The sequence below is a fragment of the Excalfactoria chinensis genome, chromosome 18, assembly GCF_039878825.1.
Source record: "Excalfactoria chinensis isolate bCotChi1 chromosome 18, bCotChi1.hap2, whole genome shotgun sequence".
Taxonomy (NCBI): domain Eukaryota; kingdom Metazoa; phylum Chordata; class Aves; order Galliformes; family Phasianidae; genus Excalfactoria; species Excalfactoria chinensis.
This window is the reverse complement of record NC_092842.1, coordinates 1,806,662-1,823,239: the sequence shown is the minus strand read 5'-3', so window position 1 is coordinate 1,823,239 and position 16,578 is coordinate 1,806,662. Positions and strand designations below refer to the sequence as shown.

The 16,578-nt window shown below is 43.4% G+C and overlaps 1 protein-coding gene across 2 annotated transcripts in view; it reads left to right on the top strand.

Moving 5' to 3' along the window:
* The first annotated feature begins 4,842 nt into the window (after positions 1–4,842).
* The window catches only part of TNC (tenascin C), a 51,278-nt gene continuing 39,542 nt past the window's right edge, over positions 4,843–16,578 (top strand). For both annotated transcript variants that reach the window (XM_072352874.1, XM_072352873.1), the window contains exons 1-2: positions 4,843–5,018; positions 12,960–13,093. The gene's annotated coding sequence lies outside the window, so the exon portion shown is untranslated. The remainder of the gene's footprint in view (positions 5,019–12,959; positions 13,094–16,578) is intronic.

Below are 16,578 nucleotides of genomic sequence, written 5' to 3'. Positions count from 1 at the left end.
CAAGGACAGAGCAGAGAGAGCTTGTCTTCCCCCTCAACGCCACACAGTGGGGATCTAAGCTGGCATCACTCCTTTTTCCCATCACTTCTCTTTGTTCATAGATCACAGGGAAAATGGGCAGTGCCTATCTTACCTGTCGGACCCCTTTTGCCCCCAGGATGTTGCTCATGAATCTGTGGTTCAGCATCCAGAGGTCTCCCTTGTGAACACATTAGTTCCAGCTCGCACATCGAGCATTTGGTTGCTCTGTACAAAAACTCTGCAATTTGAACAGTTCTGTAGCCTGGCTCACATTCCTACTCCTTCAGTGAACCTTTCACCTCTTCAGCTGCCTGCAAAGGCTGAGAGTTACAAAGCAAATGATGGGTTCTGCATCAGTCAGATTCCTGACTTCATAATGACCCGCTGCTCAGACTCAAATTCAAGACAGAGAGGTTAAATGTCCCTATTTGCAAATTGGTAACCATAATTAATCATTTTCAAACAATTTGAGGATATGCTTTGAAGACCAGAAGCACAAAGTGCCTACCACCAGGGCGATAATTTGTCTATATGCTTGCTTACCTTCACTTACAGGAATGGCAGCAATGATGCAGGTGTTTATAAAAGGGGTTAAACTGCAGCTTTTTCTTAATTTCAAAAGGGTGTGTGATTGAAGGGCATTCTGCACTATCTTCCTTTGCAGGAGGCTTCATCTTTTAGCATAAAGACAGCTGTGATGATAGTTTTCTGCTTTAAAGGCTGAGCGTGATTACCTTAAGCCAGTGAGTTTTGTTGCTCCTGTAGTTTTCCCCTCAGGAAGCTCTATAGTCATCATCAAGCTAATTTTACTAAACCATGTTGGTTTTGGTATAGTTTGTTGTGCCTTAAGGAAAGTCCATGAAAGTGCATGACCTTTGAGGTCTCATCTCATTCTTTAAGTGCTTTGATATACAATAATTAATGGAATGTGCAGTTGGGATTCAGTATTTCTCTTAAACTCATGAAATCCTTCTTCCAATGTCTTTTAGTTAGGCTGTTATTGACGTTAGGAACCTCATCACTTGAGGACACAAACTGGCAGCAGCTGTCGTTACATCTGAACATTTTTCAGCTAGACTGGATGAGCACTACATATTTTGCTTTGTTGTTGGTGCTGCTTGAGCTTCAGCATGAAAACGGTTCCTGCAGAATACTCAGGGGTGTGTTTAACGTCATTACCTGTAATTTTGGCATCAATAAGCTTGAACACATAATTATAGTGAAGGGTACTTAGGTTTATTGTGATGGATAGAAGCAGGCGCTCAAGGTTTTCTAATGAACTCAGGCACTTAGAAATGCAAATTGGCATGACAAGGTATAAAACCCTTATTGGCAAGCAGATGAGGTGCTTTCCCTGTGCCATCTATGTCTTTACAACGTACAAGTAATTCTGACATGCTGATAAAATCTTTATGCCATCCCAAATAGTAACCTTTGTTTTCTCCCTTGGTCCTCAGCACTTTGCCATGTTCTTGTCTCTCTTCCTACCTTGATGCATAACAAAAACCTTACTTTGCCTCACAAACAGCCCGCATTATATTTGAGAGCCATTAGTTCAGCTCCTGAGATTGTCCAAATAGAGAATGTTTCCCTGCCCCAAGCCATGATCATCTGACCATTTGTTTTGTAGGTTATATATTCCAGTGGCTCAGTGCATTCCCCTCTGCACACTATTGAAATCAGCTTCGCTACGTGCGTGGCAAGATGCATCTCAGGCTGTGCTCATCTCTGTGCCTTCAGGGCAGCTTTCACACTGCCTGATGTGCTGATACAGAATAAATTATTCCTGGGACTGGGTGGATCAATCTGAGTTTTCAAGCTGAACTGAATCTAATTACCTGTGTTGCAACAATTTTGTCCCAAGGTAATGATGAGTGCGTAGTGTGAAATCCACTATTTTCCAGTTGGGATCTCTTTCATACCTTCATGCTGTCGTTGATTTCATGCTATGTCCAGCTGTTCCTAGATTTGTCTGTTAAAATTATCCCTATGTGTGTGAATTGCATCTCCAGTGTGAGCTAGTGTGTAAAAAGACAATGAACTCAGCTTCATGTACCAAATTTAATGCTCGTTTACTTTCTCCTTTTCATTGAAATAGGAATTAACTGATATTGACAGTTATCTAGTGTAGGAGAACAGCACAGGGCAAATGATTCAGTTGTAATCCTTCATGTCTGACATCACAACCTGAAGCTATCTTTCCAATTAAAATACGTTTTCCATGTTCTTTCATGTTATCATTTGCTTCTGACTCAATGTATCGCTCACTGTTTTCCACAGAGTGTATTTAAAGGTGGGTGAGCCAGAAAAGATAAAACCAGGACAGGCCTGGACTCTTACCTGACTCTCATTCACCGCATCACGGCACATTGTTTGAAGTCAGGTAAGTGGGTGGAGAAAGATAGGAGAAAAAATTGGTTTAAATTTTGATTCAATAGCTGTTGGCAGAAGACCTGGTGTTAGCAAACATACAAAAACAAATCCCACAGATTCCTTCCCGTAGTTTCCTCACAAGCTTTGTGTTTTGCTTAGACTTGTGGATGTGGACAGAGAAATAAAGTGTTTCTCAAATGGATCTCAAAGGACTTCTGAAGTAAGAGATAGCAAGTGGTGCATTGTATGTGAACTGACTGATTTCCAGTCCCCATCAGATTTTATTGGGAAAATCTCACATTGGGTTTTTACCTTTGAGTACAGGACTGTATAAGTGGGGGAGAACTGAGGTGGGCTTTGCACCATGATCACCTTTTGAATACTCTGGGGAGAACAGCAGACAAACATTGAGTATTTATTGGGAGCTGCATATGGTAACCTTATTGACTTTGGAATCAATGGAAATGTCCAGAACAAGTTCTACTTCTAAGAGGTGTAGTGTTAAGAGATCCCTCAGAACCATGGAGATGTGGCACTGCAGGACGAGGTCAGTGGGCATGGTGGGATGGGTTGGGGTTGGACATGGGGATCTGAGAGACCTTTTCCAAGCTTAATGATTCTATGATTCTAAGTCAGCAGATGGAATCCAATGCCTTTATTGGGGAGCAGTCAGCAGTTCTGACACTCTTTCCAGTAGGATCTCATTTCTGCTCCTATGGCGTAACTGCTATGAAACACAGCATGCCAGAAAATTAAGGCAAAAACTGAAAATGAGTGCTCATAAATGGCTGTCAGTGATGCGTCCCTGATTGTACTGAAGCATTTGATCTCAGAGTTTCTTAAGTACTTCTGTAGTTGCTCAGAGAAATGGGATCTGTTTGTTGTAAATATCATTTGCAAAAACGTCACCAAGTTTTCTTGCTTTTTTGTCAGCATCTGTTTAGAAATGACTGAGAGTTGTGCTGTGCCTTGGAGAAGGGAATGAGCTCAGTGACATTGTTACACATCAGAAAATAAACACAGGGATCAACTGGAAAATAGGAAATCCCCCAGCAAAGAAAATCTGACTCGTTGTTATCAAAAGAATTCCGCTTTCTGTCATGATGATAATGATTCTAAAATGGCAATCAGAATTCTGGGGCCAGGAATTCCCCATCCTTTCCTGAAGGTGGAGGATGGGCCAAGTTTTCCTGGTAGTGCTGTGGCTGTGAAGCAGGAAAAGGAAAAAAGTCTTAAAAGTGATGTGAGTTCATTTATGCTGGGGAAGGCCAGCTGGTAGGGGATGCACTCAGCAAGGGCGAATGCTCAGAAGAGCTTGGGACAGTCCCTCTTAATTCTTGTGAGCATCCCTGTTGCTGAGTACGACCCCACTGCTTTCTTACTGGGCAGTCCCACAGCCTCCTGAGATAGGTGGATAATGATTAAAGGGATTTGGATCGGTCCTGCTTCTGAAATGGTGAAGCAATTTCATCCCTTCTCCTAGAACATAGACATGACAGAGCTAAACTCTGTATTTCACCCTGCAGCTCCTCTAACTGCCCCCCTACCTTCCCCCCAGAAAGTAGTGTCAGATAGTAGAGAGCTGAGTGCTGAGGGTAATTCTTTAAGCGTTATCACAGCTCTTTGCCATGAGGCTGAGATCTGGGGGCAACCAGGAGACCCTCCTTCTGGGCAGCACTGTGCATTACCCACAGCTCCAGGACTGACTGAGGGACTTGCGGAGAGGTTGGAAGACTTTTCCAACACCCAACAGCATAGCCTCACTTTAAAAGAAGGGAAGCTCTCCTGTGTGCTTCTGTAGGCTTTTATCTCTCTCTTTTAAAGAGAATCAGTCCAGGATGCTACTCAGTCTCATTGTCCCCCCAGCTGAGGTAGAGCAGAAGCAGCAGAGATCGCAAGCCTGGAAAGACCGATGTGTGCCAGATCAGCAGCTTGTGTACATCTGAGCTGTTCTGCTCATCCCTGAGGAGCGGTGCCAGCCTCACTCGCTGCCCATCAGCCCCAGCACACTCCGAGGGACTTTCTGGAATGGAAACCCTGTGCTTGTGATCCCCCTGCTTTCAGTTTGCTACTCTTTTGCAGTGTTAAAATAATGGGGGTAAGGGGTTTAAAAGTCCTGATCATGTGCTCTGCTGATGCTGTAAGGAAAATATTCCTCTTTCTGAGTCATTAGCCCTGAGCTGGCTTTTCTTTTTTTTTTGTTTGAATGGTTCAGGGGTTTCCTTCTTTAGCCATAAACTGCATGCAAATTCTTTGTGTGTGTGTGTATGACAGTGTGTGTCTGTGAGTGCGTGTGTGTTTCTTCAGAAGCTAAGCCAAAGAGAGAGGCTGTTCCTTTAAAGCAAAACTGAAAAAAAAAATGCCTTCAGGCATCCTATTACAGTGGAATGAGCCAAGGATCAGGATTTGCAGCTCAGCTATATAAACCCAGCAGAATCTGGCTGATCCGACCAGTGTGCCGCACTGTCAAACGCTCCTTTCGCACACGCGCCGCACCGAATGAGACGGCACAACTTGTCTGAGTTCTGACAGGACGGCGAGGAAGTCGGGAGCTGATAGCTGGCTGCAAGACCTCTGCTTCATGGAGGCTGCTCGCAGCGGGATCTGATCTGTCAGCCCACACGGTAAGCCTGCTTCCTTCCTCCGTTAAAATATCAGGAGCTCTTTTCCCACCCAAATCTGCAGTAGCGTTCCTTTGTGACTTTGTTCGGTCAGAGCAGGCAAGGGTTTTGGGAGGGAGAGTTTCTTCTTTCGTTGGTGTGTGCTCCCTAATGGCATAACAACGTAGGAAAGGTTTCAATGGCATTGATGTGGTGCGATGAATGAATGGAAGATGAGTTGGTTGAGTGCTGGTAGTCGGCAGGTTGGGCAGAAAGTCGGGTTTGGAGTTTCCTCTTGGCTCATCCAGGTAAACACGTCCCCCAGTCTCACACTGTGCACCAGACAGAATCCACTTGTGATTCTCAGACCTCACAGGTGACTCTTCCTACGCCCTGCTGTACAACCTGGAAAAGAGTCAGGCCCTTTTCTGTTTGCTGTCTGCATGCCTATTTGCACCGAAGCCTTTGTCACCTTCCTCCCTGCCCCCACTGAGCTCCAGTTTCTTTTAAAGCCCACCAGTGTCTGAGTCCGCACTGGGGAGCCAAAGACAAAAGAGAGTTCAGCTGGTAGCTTCTTTCCAAGTGCTGACATGGGTGGGTTCTGGGCAGCGGGAGGGTGAAATTCTCCATCATGATGGAAAAATGAAGACACTTGCTTTACGGTGTGCCTCAGCTACTTGCTGCCTCTGCACTGAGCTTTTCTGCATGACTGTGTCTGCACTTAGACTCAAATTGGCTTAAAATAGAGAGGCTGACCGGGGAGAAAGTCACTGCAGCTAGTTCTGCCTGCGACTTAAGGGTACTTACTCAGAACTTTGTGTTCAATCACCTTTGCAGAGTTTCCTCTAACTCATTTGCTCTCTGGCTACTGGGGGAGTTTTTGGCAATCACTCTGCACTGTATCATGTCACACACATGGAAGGTGTGTTCAGATGGTTGCGATGTGTTCCCTCGCACAATGGAGATGTGGTGTTAAAAAGCAGAGTGAGGTGCTTATCACATTGTCCCTTATGTAAAAGAACAGAAACCAGCGAGTTGTGTGCTGTTGTATAGACAGGGGCAAAAACCTTCCCATCAAGCTGTTGTATGCTCATGGTTTTTGTTGTTGTAGTAGTTTTTTTTTTGCCTCGTTCTTTTAAAAAATTAAACAAAAAAGAAGTTAAATCATGGAAATTCATTTTACATGCTTTCGTGGATGGTGTTACAGTGTCTTTGGTTTGTTATTATGGCAAGGCTCTGCGATCGCCTTTTAGAGCTGTGAAGCATTACAGGTGCCGCAGGCGGTGAATGAGATGGGCAGCGGGGGGCTGTGGCTGTGCATTGAATTCTAGGAAGACTGACAGAAAAGGGTTCGGGGCACTCTTTTTTTTCCTCCCTCGCTGCTAATGGAAGCTTAGGAGCAAATGAAACGTTTAGCCAAAGTAAAGGGCACAGCCTGCCTGCAGCTGACCTTCCTTGGCATTGAGTTTTGAATGCACTTGAAGAGTTATCTGGGAGTTCCAATGAGTCCCCATTGCAGCTGCTGCTGCTGTTCTGTGCTGGGGAAAGGATGCGTGCCTGAGCTGAGCAAGGGGTGGGCAGCTGAAGGGGCAGAGCAAGGAGGGATATTGTGCAGGGCACTGCCTGCCACCCCATCACTGACCCTATCACAATACCATCCTCAGCAAATCCATTTTCCCCCTTTGCTTTTTGCTTATTACTTTTATCCCCTGGTTTCTTGCAGCCCAGGGATAACTCTAAATTCCAGTCCTCAATCTTTTAACTACCACCAATCTAACAGTGTTTTCAAGGCTATAGAAGAGCACTGTGAAAAGCATGCAATCTGCCGGTCAGAGTGCTCTGTCTCCTTTGGAGGGAAAGCTGATACTCTGTTGCAGAAGTCTCATCCAGGTGCATTGTGGAAATAGATACATGATAAGAGATCCAGTCCTCCCAGTGGGATAATAGTGCTTAATGATGTTGGAGCTTAGCAGGAGCATCCCTAAACTCACACTAAAAAGTGCTCCACGGGACTACCAGTAACAGTTAGCTGGAGGTTTCTGTTAATAGAAATAGAACCATTGTGCTGTTATTTCTGTCAGTGTTCAAAGTTCAGGCAGGGATAGCATATTTTTAATATTACTGCTTTTTTTTTGGTAAGAATATCTATAAAAAGCCAAAGACTATTCAAGTGAAGATGTTCTGACTTGCTGTGAAAGAGGCTGTCAAAGTGTTTTCTTGGGCATTGTTTCCCTTTTTGATAAGGTGATGAGATGAGGTGGGAAGGCGTGTGCTTCTTGAGAGCTTTTCATCCTTCCATTCCCAAGAGCAAAGCAGAGGAGCAAATGTGCATTTGAAACAGTGAGGTTGCTTTGGAGCCAGAGCTCCAACCCTTTCATCCCTCTGCTAAAACCACTGAAATAACAGACCTCTTCGTGCAGTTGTCTGCCTTTTTCCTAGTGCAGCAAAACAGTCAGCCCGTCCCTTTGTCTTTGCAGGGTGTGTTAAGGGGTTTGAGTGATGCTGAGCAGCAGTGCAGTGTAGTGGATTGCATGATGTTGTTGGTGCGAATGGATGTCTCACATTGGCAGACCTGTGCGAATGGATTGGCAGACATCACATTGGCAGACCTGTAATGGAGGAGCAGTGTTCATTCAGTAGGCTGTTTCCATTAGTGAACCTAGTCATCTGCCTGGGTTAAACGTGCATTTGCAATACAGCGTAATATAGTGTTTATTAGAAATTGGTGGTGATGCTACTGCTGCTACAGCACGAGTGTGTCCTGGTATTACAAAGGGTGAGCTGACATTGTAAGAGATGCTCTCTACCAAAAAAAAAAGCTTACAATTGCTATCATTAGCACCCCAAAACATTCTTTGTGTTGTGAAAAGAAGAAGGAAACAGGACTGTTCTCTGAGGAATGGGAATACTGGGAAGAAGATGAAATGCACAACCCTGGGGCACAGCATTGAGCTGTCCCTATTTCCACTGACCTCTGGGTTTCGTGGATGATGCATTTCAGCAGTGGTGTGAAAGACAAGCCATATTCTGTACAGCCATGAATGGCTCTCACACCACAAAATGTAGAGCATCTCAACCAGCACAAGTCTGATAATCATGATGTCCATGTGGAAAAATAGTGTTCTGTAGCTGAGAATTTGCTCTATCAAATTGAGTTCTTGTGCTCTTTGTATCTGCTGTAGTTTCCATGGAAGTAATAAGAGGCATTACTTTCAGGGTGACATATGCACATGCAGTTATAACTAGACATGGCTTTAATGTTGTATTTTACTGAATTGATGTGTGCATCATTTCTCTCTCTCCTACATACTGCATATCCTGCTACTGACAAAACAAGAAGAGAACCGTTATAGCTTCAGTCAGTCTATCTGAACATAGTTAATAGTGCCTTTAAAGAATACCAGTTAATATCTGGGCTGACATTATATCCCACAGAGCACTCATCAAAAACAAATGTGAGATTTTGAGGGCCAGGTTATGGAGTAAAAAAGAATAATCTTCCATTTATGTTTTTGTTTCGCTTCTGCATGAGTCAGTCCCCAAAGATAAATTCATCCTGAGTTGATCCTGTTGCAAGCAATTTCTCCAAGTTCACATCCTTAATTGTCTTACCACTGCAGATTCAATTAAACTGAGGTGGGATGTTGCCAAGAACTTCCAACTAGAGAGTCCCTGTGTACAAATAGCCTGTGGCATTTTGTATTCTTTGGGGAGCGGAGAACAACGTTGCCAAGTTTGCATTCAGTCATCCATCACATATTAGCCTACTGGAGGTCTATTCTTCCTTAGCAATAGGGGAGCTCTGCTTCCTACTTAGAAAGATTACTCACTCAGAAAGCTCTTTCCCTGTAACCAGAACTGCACAGGGAGGAGAAAGGAAGCTTTCTTCAATTCATATAAGTGCTCAGTCTCCAAACCCTTGACAAAAATGATATTGTTTCATGCTTAGAAAACATATTCTTTTTAGTAATGGAGTAGAAAGTACGGGGTGGTGGAACAGATTTTTTTTTAAATACTTTTCAAAAACAATTACTTGAATCATAGATGTGACAGAGGCCCATTGTAGTAATCTGCCTCTTCCCCACGCTGGGCTATAGCATGGCTATATGTGTACAGATATTGGCCAAGATATTCAAAGAAGTCTGAAATTGGGCGCTTGGGGAAATTCCACTGCAGTGGGTTTGTTTCCACCAAGTATTTGAGTATCTGTCTGTACTGTATCCCAGGAAGCACCAGAACATCAAAACTTTGTGTCTGCAGTGGGCAGTCTCTTTGGTTCGATGGAAAGCCTTTATTTGGATGGAGCAGTTGGACATGGCAGTGCCAGACCTTAATGGTTATCTTCCTTCTGGCACAATCTCATTTGGTCAGAAGTCAGTTTGTCAGGCTTTCTAAAGGGGTTTAGCATCCACTTTTGCACCAGTTCTTTGTTATGACTGGTTTCTTTGGAGAACCAGCTCCTTCTGGATACACTGAGTCCTCCTAAATGGTTTCTCTGTGCTGTGTGACAAAGGTCTATGCCAGGAAAGATATAAAGGTACCCTGTGATGTATAGGCAATCCATTCCACTTAGTGAACACAGTGTAACGCATATTTTTCCTTTACTTGTGGCTTGTACTTCCCTCCTGCATTGCTTGTACTGCAGTAATTCAAGGCTGACTCAGAATGAATGCTGCACACTGTGGGCTACAAGTGAAATGAGAACAGGATGCATATTAAGGGAAAGGTCTCAGGTCGTTTTTCTTATTGAAGTATTTGGCAATGTAAATAGTTTCCAGGAAAAAAATGCTGGCATTTCCCATAGTGAGTGCTCCTTATGAATGTCCTATCTATTTTTCCAGATTGGTGGCCAAGTGAAGTGTTTATATGAGGATATACCATCCACAAGCCAGGGAATTTATATTTCCACTGCCAAATGTTAATTAGCATATAGGCTTGCACACTTCACAGGTTAGCAAGGCAATCACAGTGATCCAGCACCACAAATGCTGCATCTCCAGGTTTGATGGAAGGAATGAAGGGCCTAGAGAGAGAGAGCCGTTCTCAAATAAATTAGACACCGTTTATACTTTTCTTGTTGTTCTCAGGCTGTTGTTTCTTATGCTGTTTATTTGCCTTACTAGTACACTGGGATTTGAGAGGGTCACTAGGAGAAGGTAGGAAATATGGTCTTCTACCAGCCAGCCTGGCGCCTGTCCCTGCCTTCCCCATCAGTGGACATGGGACTCAATTCAGTGCCTATGTCCTCCCACCTGTGTTCTCATAGCCTTGTGCTTCTGCTATGGTAATGCCATGTCAGTGCCTTGGAAGGTTATTTTGGATGAGGAGTTCATTTGCTTTGATTTCATAGAATCATAGGATCACCTATCGTGCTCCTTTGTAAGAAAAGGGAAACGGTCCAGAAGGAGCACAGTGCTCTCTGGGTTGTGGTTTGATTCTCATTTGTTCAAGTGTTGTTTCTCAGACTTTAAATTGTGTTTGTTTTCTCTCTCTAGATATATAAGTACATCATATTTGGTGTAAGAAACGTGCACTTCTGATAAATATGAATATGCCTTTCATACCCTATAATTCTATATCATAACGTCCTATAAACGCACCCTACCAGACTGACAAATAGAAGGACTCAGTGCAAATAAAAGTCAAGTTTACTGTATCAAACCCCAACTGCTTCACTGGGGAGAGAGTTTGTTCTGCTAATGTGAGCAGCTATTTCACATTGATACGGGATGTTGAATATGCATATAGTCTACCTGCTTGTCACTGTCTTAATTATACAGTAGAAAGAGTTCTCTTTGCAGAGGATGCCTGAGCCTGATCCGATATGGCCTGTGCTCATTTAGGTCAGAAGTGCTGCTCGTGCAGTTACATGGGGTTAGAACCAGTCTTGACAGAGAGGAAATTAGAATCTGAGCCTTTTTCATGCATAAAGCAGCACTTTATTGCATTATTCCCTGTCTGCTTCATTTCAACATGCATTGCTGAGGGGATGGTTTTCTGCTTTGCAGACCTGAGAGACTGCCAGCCAAATTCTCATGTGACAAAACTGCATTGATTTCACTGGAGATCTGTTGCTGGATAATTGAACTCCACATCCTTTCTTCTATTCCACAGCTCAAATTGCTGTCAGATAAGCCTTTAACACAGGCAGGTTTCAAGTCACAATGGGTTAAGAAAAAGAGGTCAAAGCATGGAGGTCTCTCAGGTCTTCCATTAGTGTAACAGTGCCCGATTTGTTGACATCAAAGCAGCAGGGCAGGGTTTTGTCCGGGGTTATTCACCGTTGTAACTCATCGCTTGCTCGGAGCTGTCTATGTGACTGTATTTTCCATTACATTGTAGAAGTGCTTCTGCTTTAAATCAGAGCACTGAGAAAAACCCTCAGACCAGACCAGTTGAGAACAACCTCCTCTCTGTTTCCAAGTGCCTCGCACTCCATTTGCTTCATATTCTGTGAATCTGATTCGTACTTCATCTTGCCATGCCACGGTTGTTTTCACTCCATCTTCACTCTTCATCACATACTTTGTTCTACTACAATTTGCTGCCCTACCCTACTTTCCCAAACGTGCGGATTCATGATGCTACAGCAGCTGACAGAACGAGGCCAGGCAGACAGCTCGCCCGGGGCTGTTACTGGAAGTCAGATTTCAAGGAATTCCTTCGGTGCTCCCGCCAGTTAAGAAATGTGTGCATTCCCGCACATCTTGGATGTAAGTACCAAGGACAGAGGAGCTCTGCTGGGGAGGAAAAGCCACCCGGACAGACGGAAAATTGCCCAAAAAACAAAGAATTAACCTGAGGACGAGTTACATACATGCTTCCCCAGCTTCTGTTAAGAAGACCAAAGCCAGCTAATGGCTAGAGGCACGTAATCATATTTCTGATTGCCAGGAATAACACAGAGTTTTAGGGCTGACTTCTGAAGCATTTCAGAGATGCTTTTGCATTACTTGAATAAGTATATGTTTAAATTTGAAGTGAAATTACAGACTGCATGTGAATAAGCACAATGAATCCTGAAGGTATCCCTCTGACCGGTGTCTTCTCTTTGTACCCCTAGAACTGTCTGCTGCTCTGATTCTCTTGCTCAGCTTGGCACCAAGTGCCACTTGGTGCCATTCTGAAACCCCACTCAATTTCTCCTTGAACTCTATGGTGAACACAGTGTTTTATTTCACCTTCACAGATTTCATTACAACAGTCAGGAGGCAAACGATTTCTTACCTCAGCCTTGCAAAATCCAGCATCTTTCTTTCTGCCTATGGAGGTGGGGTCTGTTTTACATGGTCCAACTTGTGTAGGTCTCACTGTCAGTCAGGGCAGCTCCTTCAAAATGTAAACAAAGACAGGATTGTATGAGTTTGTCTCACAGTCACTCTTGGTTTTGATGCAGATTTGGAACAGAGATGGGATTGGCACCACATTGGCCAGGGAGGGAAAGGGGTAAGGAAAAAAAATCAGAAGTCCTGAATTTCTCCTCATCTTATCACAAAACCACTCAGTGAAATGGGCTGTGGAAAACCTTATGGTGGTTTTGGGAGAAACACCGTGGAGAAGGGTCTGGGAATGAAGCAGAACTCTGTATATGGAATGAGCATAAGTTGCTGTGATTCATGCATGCAAACCTCATAGTCTGAAACTGCATCAGCGAGCCCTCAAAATGATTCAAAGTGAAGTCTCCAGTGTCTACCAAGAAAATAATGAGCTCCTGACAAAGTGTAACTTGGCAAAGAAACTTTCCAAAGACAAGTTTAGAAAACTGTAGATCTTTTCCAGTTCTACATACGTCTTTGCTGTGGGGAGGAAAAAGCCAAGAGAGCGAGCAAATGCTTTTGCTATTAGGAAAGGCTTCATTAAAAGGTACAGTACATACTCAGAAGGTTGAGAGTGATTTCTGCTGTGAGATTATGCACAAAAGTTGCTTTAGTTATGATCGGTGGATTTGTGTTTTGTTTTTAATAGGCTCTAATCGAAGCTTCAGTGCCTGTGGCAGCTCTGATATGGACCACGTTCAATTCCACATTTAACAAACCAGTGCTGCAAAGAAACTTCTGCTGCTGCTTCAGAGACTAAAGAGCGAATCTCACTTCTGTGCTGTAAGTGCAAACATGGGGTTCAGAAGGGAGCAAAACAGAATAAGGTGTAAACACATCCCTTTCCATGGAGCCTTTCTGAGATGACCCATTTCTGCAGTTCTGCCTCTGTTTTCAGAACAGAGACAGTTCTTCTGAATACGTTGCCTTTGTCATTGGTCCCGTCACCGGTGTTGTGCTGTTTGTAATCCATAGCTAAGCACTGTAGTTTTTCCTCTGCAATACTTTTATCGTAGTAATTGAAGTCCAGGTTGCTCTGTGTTTTCTTAGAAGGATAAAGATGCAATTGAGGCAGCTTTTCTTTCAAAAAGGCCATTTTGTTCAAAGCAAAAAAAAATTACTGGTTTCAAAGCTGACCTCCTCAGAATGGTTTCTCATGGGTGGGATGGAATTTCTTCTGAGATAAGGAACTCCTGAAATAATGCTGACATTTTAGTTTTCCTCCTGCTGAGTTTTCAGAATTGAGCGAAAAATGACAATTTTCAGTGGCCAAATAAGTGTTGTGAACAATTTTTCAACCAGCCGTATATCTTACTGTGTCATCACTTGGTCACAGTGGTTTTTTAGTGCTCTTTTCATATAGCCAACTTCTATACAGCTCTTCATTTGCTCAGAGTGCCAGTAGGGAGGAGGGGGAAATCCTAATTGAAATAACCCACAGGCAGAGGAACTGAGTTATTTTTTTTTCCCCTATGTAGCCAAAAACTGGTGCTACCAAATAACAAATGTGCACGAATACAATTCTAATAAGTACAGGTATTTAACAACGAGGAACTTAGAGCTTGTTAATATCTTTGGCTTCTTACAGATCAGTCGGTGCTTAACAACTTGAGTTTCTCTGTTCTTAGACTTCCCAATCTAAGGTGACTTTGGATGCATGTCCTGTGAAGGAAATTAATGGTGATTTAGTTATAATTCCCTCATTCCCCATTGTCAGAGCTGAGTTGGTACAGCTAACAAATGGTACGGAGCCCTACAAAGCACAGCAAAAGTTGGCTGAGCTGCCAGGCAAAATTCTCACCCAAAGGCTTGAGTCTTCAAGCCAAATAAATTGGGAATACATTTTAATTTACCTTCAGGGTTTGGCAAGGATTTCGGTGCTGCAGAAGGTAGGCTCTGTGGCACTGAATAGTATAGGATGGCTTCTGGGGGGCTCTTTCTATTTGGATACTGCATTGTGGTCCTTTGTGGTGAAATTTGCCATATGGATGCATGTAACTATCAGCGGCCACAGGATTGGGTGCTCAGAAAATTAGAAAACAGACTAAGACCTTTGTTTTGTCATTTGAGATCAATGAATCCTTCTCTTGTGCCCCTTCCCCATCTTATTCCCCTCTCCTTTTTCCTGTCAGATGAAATGAAAAGGAAAAAGAAAAAGAAAAAGAGAGAGAAAACAACACAACAATTTATTTGTTCCCTTCCCAGTTCTGCCTGAGACTGTTTTTAAAAGACCCTTCTTTTGTGAGTTTAATCAGATGCTTGATAACAGAAAAAGCGTTGCTAACTAACCCAGGGTACAAAGAAGCCCCTTCAGAGGAACACATGACCTCATCGACAGGATTACTCTATCACATGAATTCAGACTCCATCGCACACCCAAAATAAATGTTAGGCTCTGCTTGCAGCGAGGTGTTTTATTCGCCTGCCTTCGGCAGGGCATATGCTTTGCCAATGTCTTCCTCAGTCACTGGGATTAGAAGTGTATGGAAATCCAGCACAAGAGGCAGATTTTCCTGGTCACAAACAGCCTGCTGTGCACTCCAAAGCTGCCGGCTGGCCCAGGCCTTTGGGCCAATGCCCTCCTGGAACCAACGAGCTCTGGCACAGGTTTGCAGGCATAAAACAAGCAAGTCTGGTTTTCGCTCACAGCTCCCATTGTCTGAGCTGGTTTTGTTGGGTGCCCAGAGCCTCAGCAGCCAAGAGCTGACTCTGGGAATGCTTATGGAGCCGAATGTAGCTCCCACGTATGGCTCTTTGCCAAAATGCATGCATCCCTCTCCAAAATACAAGAAGTGACACCATTGTATTGCCTCAGCGCTCTCAGGGTTTCTAGCACTAACATCTGACAGCGCTGATATTCCTAGAATATCCTCTTACAGACACTCTCAGGGTGGATGTGGATCTTTTCTAGCCAGGTGCTTTGAAACCTCTGTGCAAAGACACGGGGTATTGCCCCCATAAATGGTGAGGAGAAGGCAGGGAGCAGTGCCACCTGGTATGAGTGTGCTGGGTAAGGTGTAGAAGCAGAGACCTAGTAGTACCCAAGAAAAGGCAAGAAAGATTTTTGCTGTTGCTTAGGTAAAATGAACTGAAATGGCAACATCCTGTCAGGTCATGAGCTGGTGGCATGTTTGGTGAAAGTCATATTGTCCATAGTCAGGAGCCTGGGAGCAGGCTGCAGGTCAACATATAACACCAACTGAGATGTAACCATTGCTTGTTTCTAATTACGCACAATTACCAGTACATCGCATGAGAAATTAGACACCAAGTTATGAGCACAGAGTGAATAAGTCTGCATTACTCATCTAAATCACTCAGCAAATTGCGTTCATTCAGTCTGAACTTGGATAATTTTACGAAGTCCAGTGGTACCAAAAATGAATCATTAAGAGCTTTTAATTCCTGTGTTTAGTATGGGTCTCTTCCTGAGTCTGGTTGGCTCTATATAAGTTATGACATAATGCCACGCTGGATGTTTCTTATATAAACACTGACTATAAAACAACTGTGTTTAAATAGCCATCAGGCTCTAACCCTGGGAGCTGTTTCTCCTTGTTCTGGGGGATGTGGAGAACATATTCACAATGTAAGCCTCCTTCAATAACAAAGGCCATTGATATGAGGCTAATCTTCTTCTAATAACATTAAACACAGATCTGTTATTTAATTTTCTCCAATTGTGGCTGGCCTCTGGAATGGCTCCAAAAGAAGCACTGAGTTTATTCTATAGATAATTACATCAGCCTGGCCTTAACAGTACTATCTTATATCCAGCAGCCCTAAACAACTTGATAGCTGTCCCAGAGCAGCTCTGCTCTAGCCAGAATGCATAATATCCAAAGACATCTCATCTGCCCTTTTCACCACCAATCTTATCTGCTGTCTATCTGTGGCCTATTCAGAAGGTGAGTGTTATCAAATCTCCTATTAAGGACTGCAGCCACTTGGCTGCTATTGCTTTTCATGTTTGGCTTCCTCTAACAGAGGTAGATACACTACCTGAATACAATTAGAGACAACTTGTGGTACAAGGATCACAGAAATTAGGCAGAAAAACTGAAATTCTTCTACATAACAGGTTGTGAAATCACTCTTGTGGAAATCAGAGATATTGAAGGAATTAAGTTATAAAGTTATTTAATGTCAGCTATTTACACCTTGTTTAGGATGTAGATCTCCTATAAACTTATTAGAGATCAGAATCTTAATTGATTTGATGAAAGAAATTAACAACAATCTCAGGTCTCGCACATCCCAGCACTGCC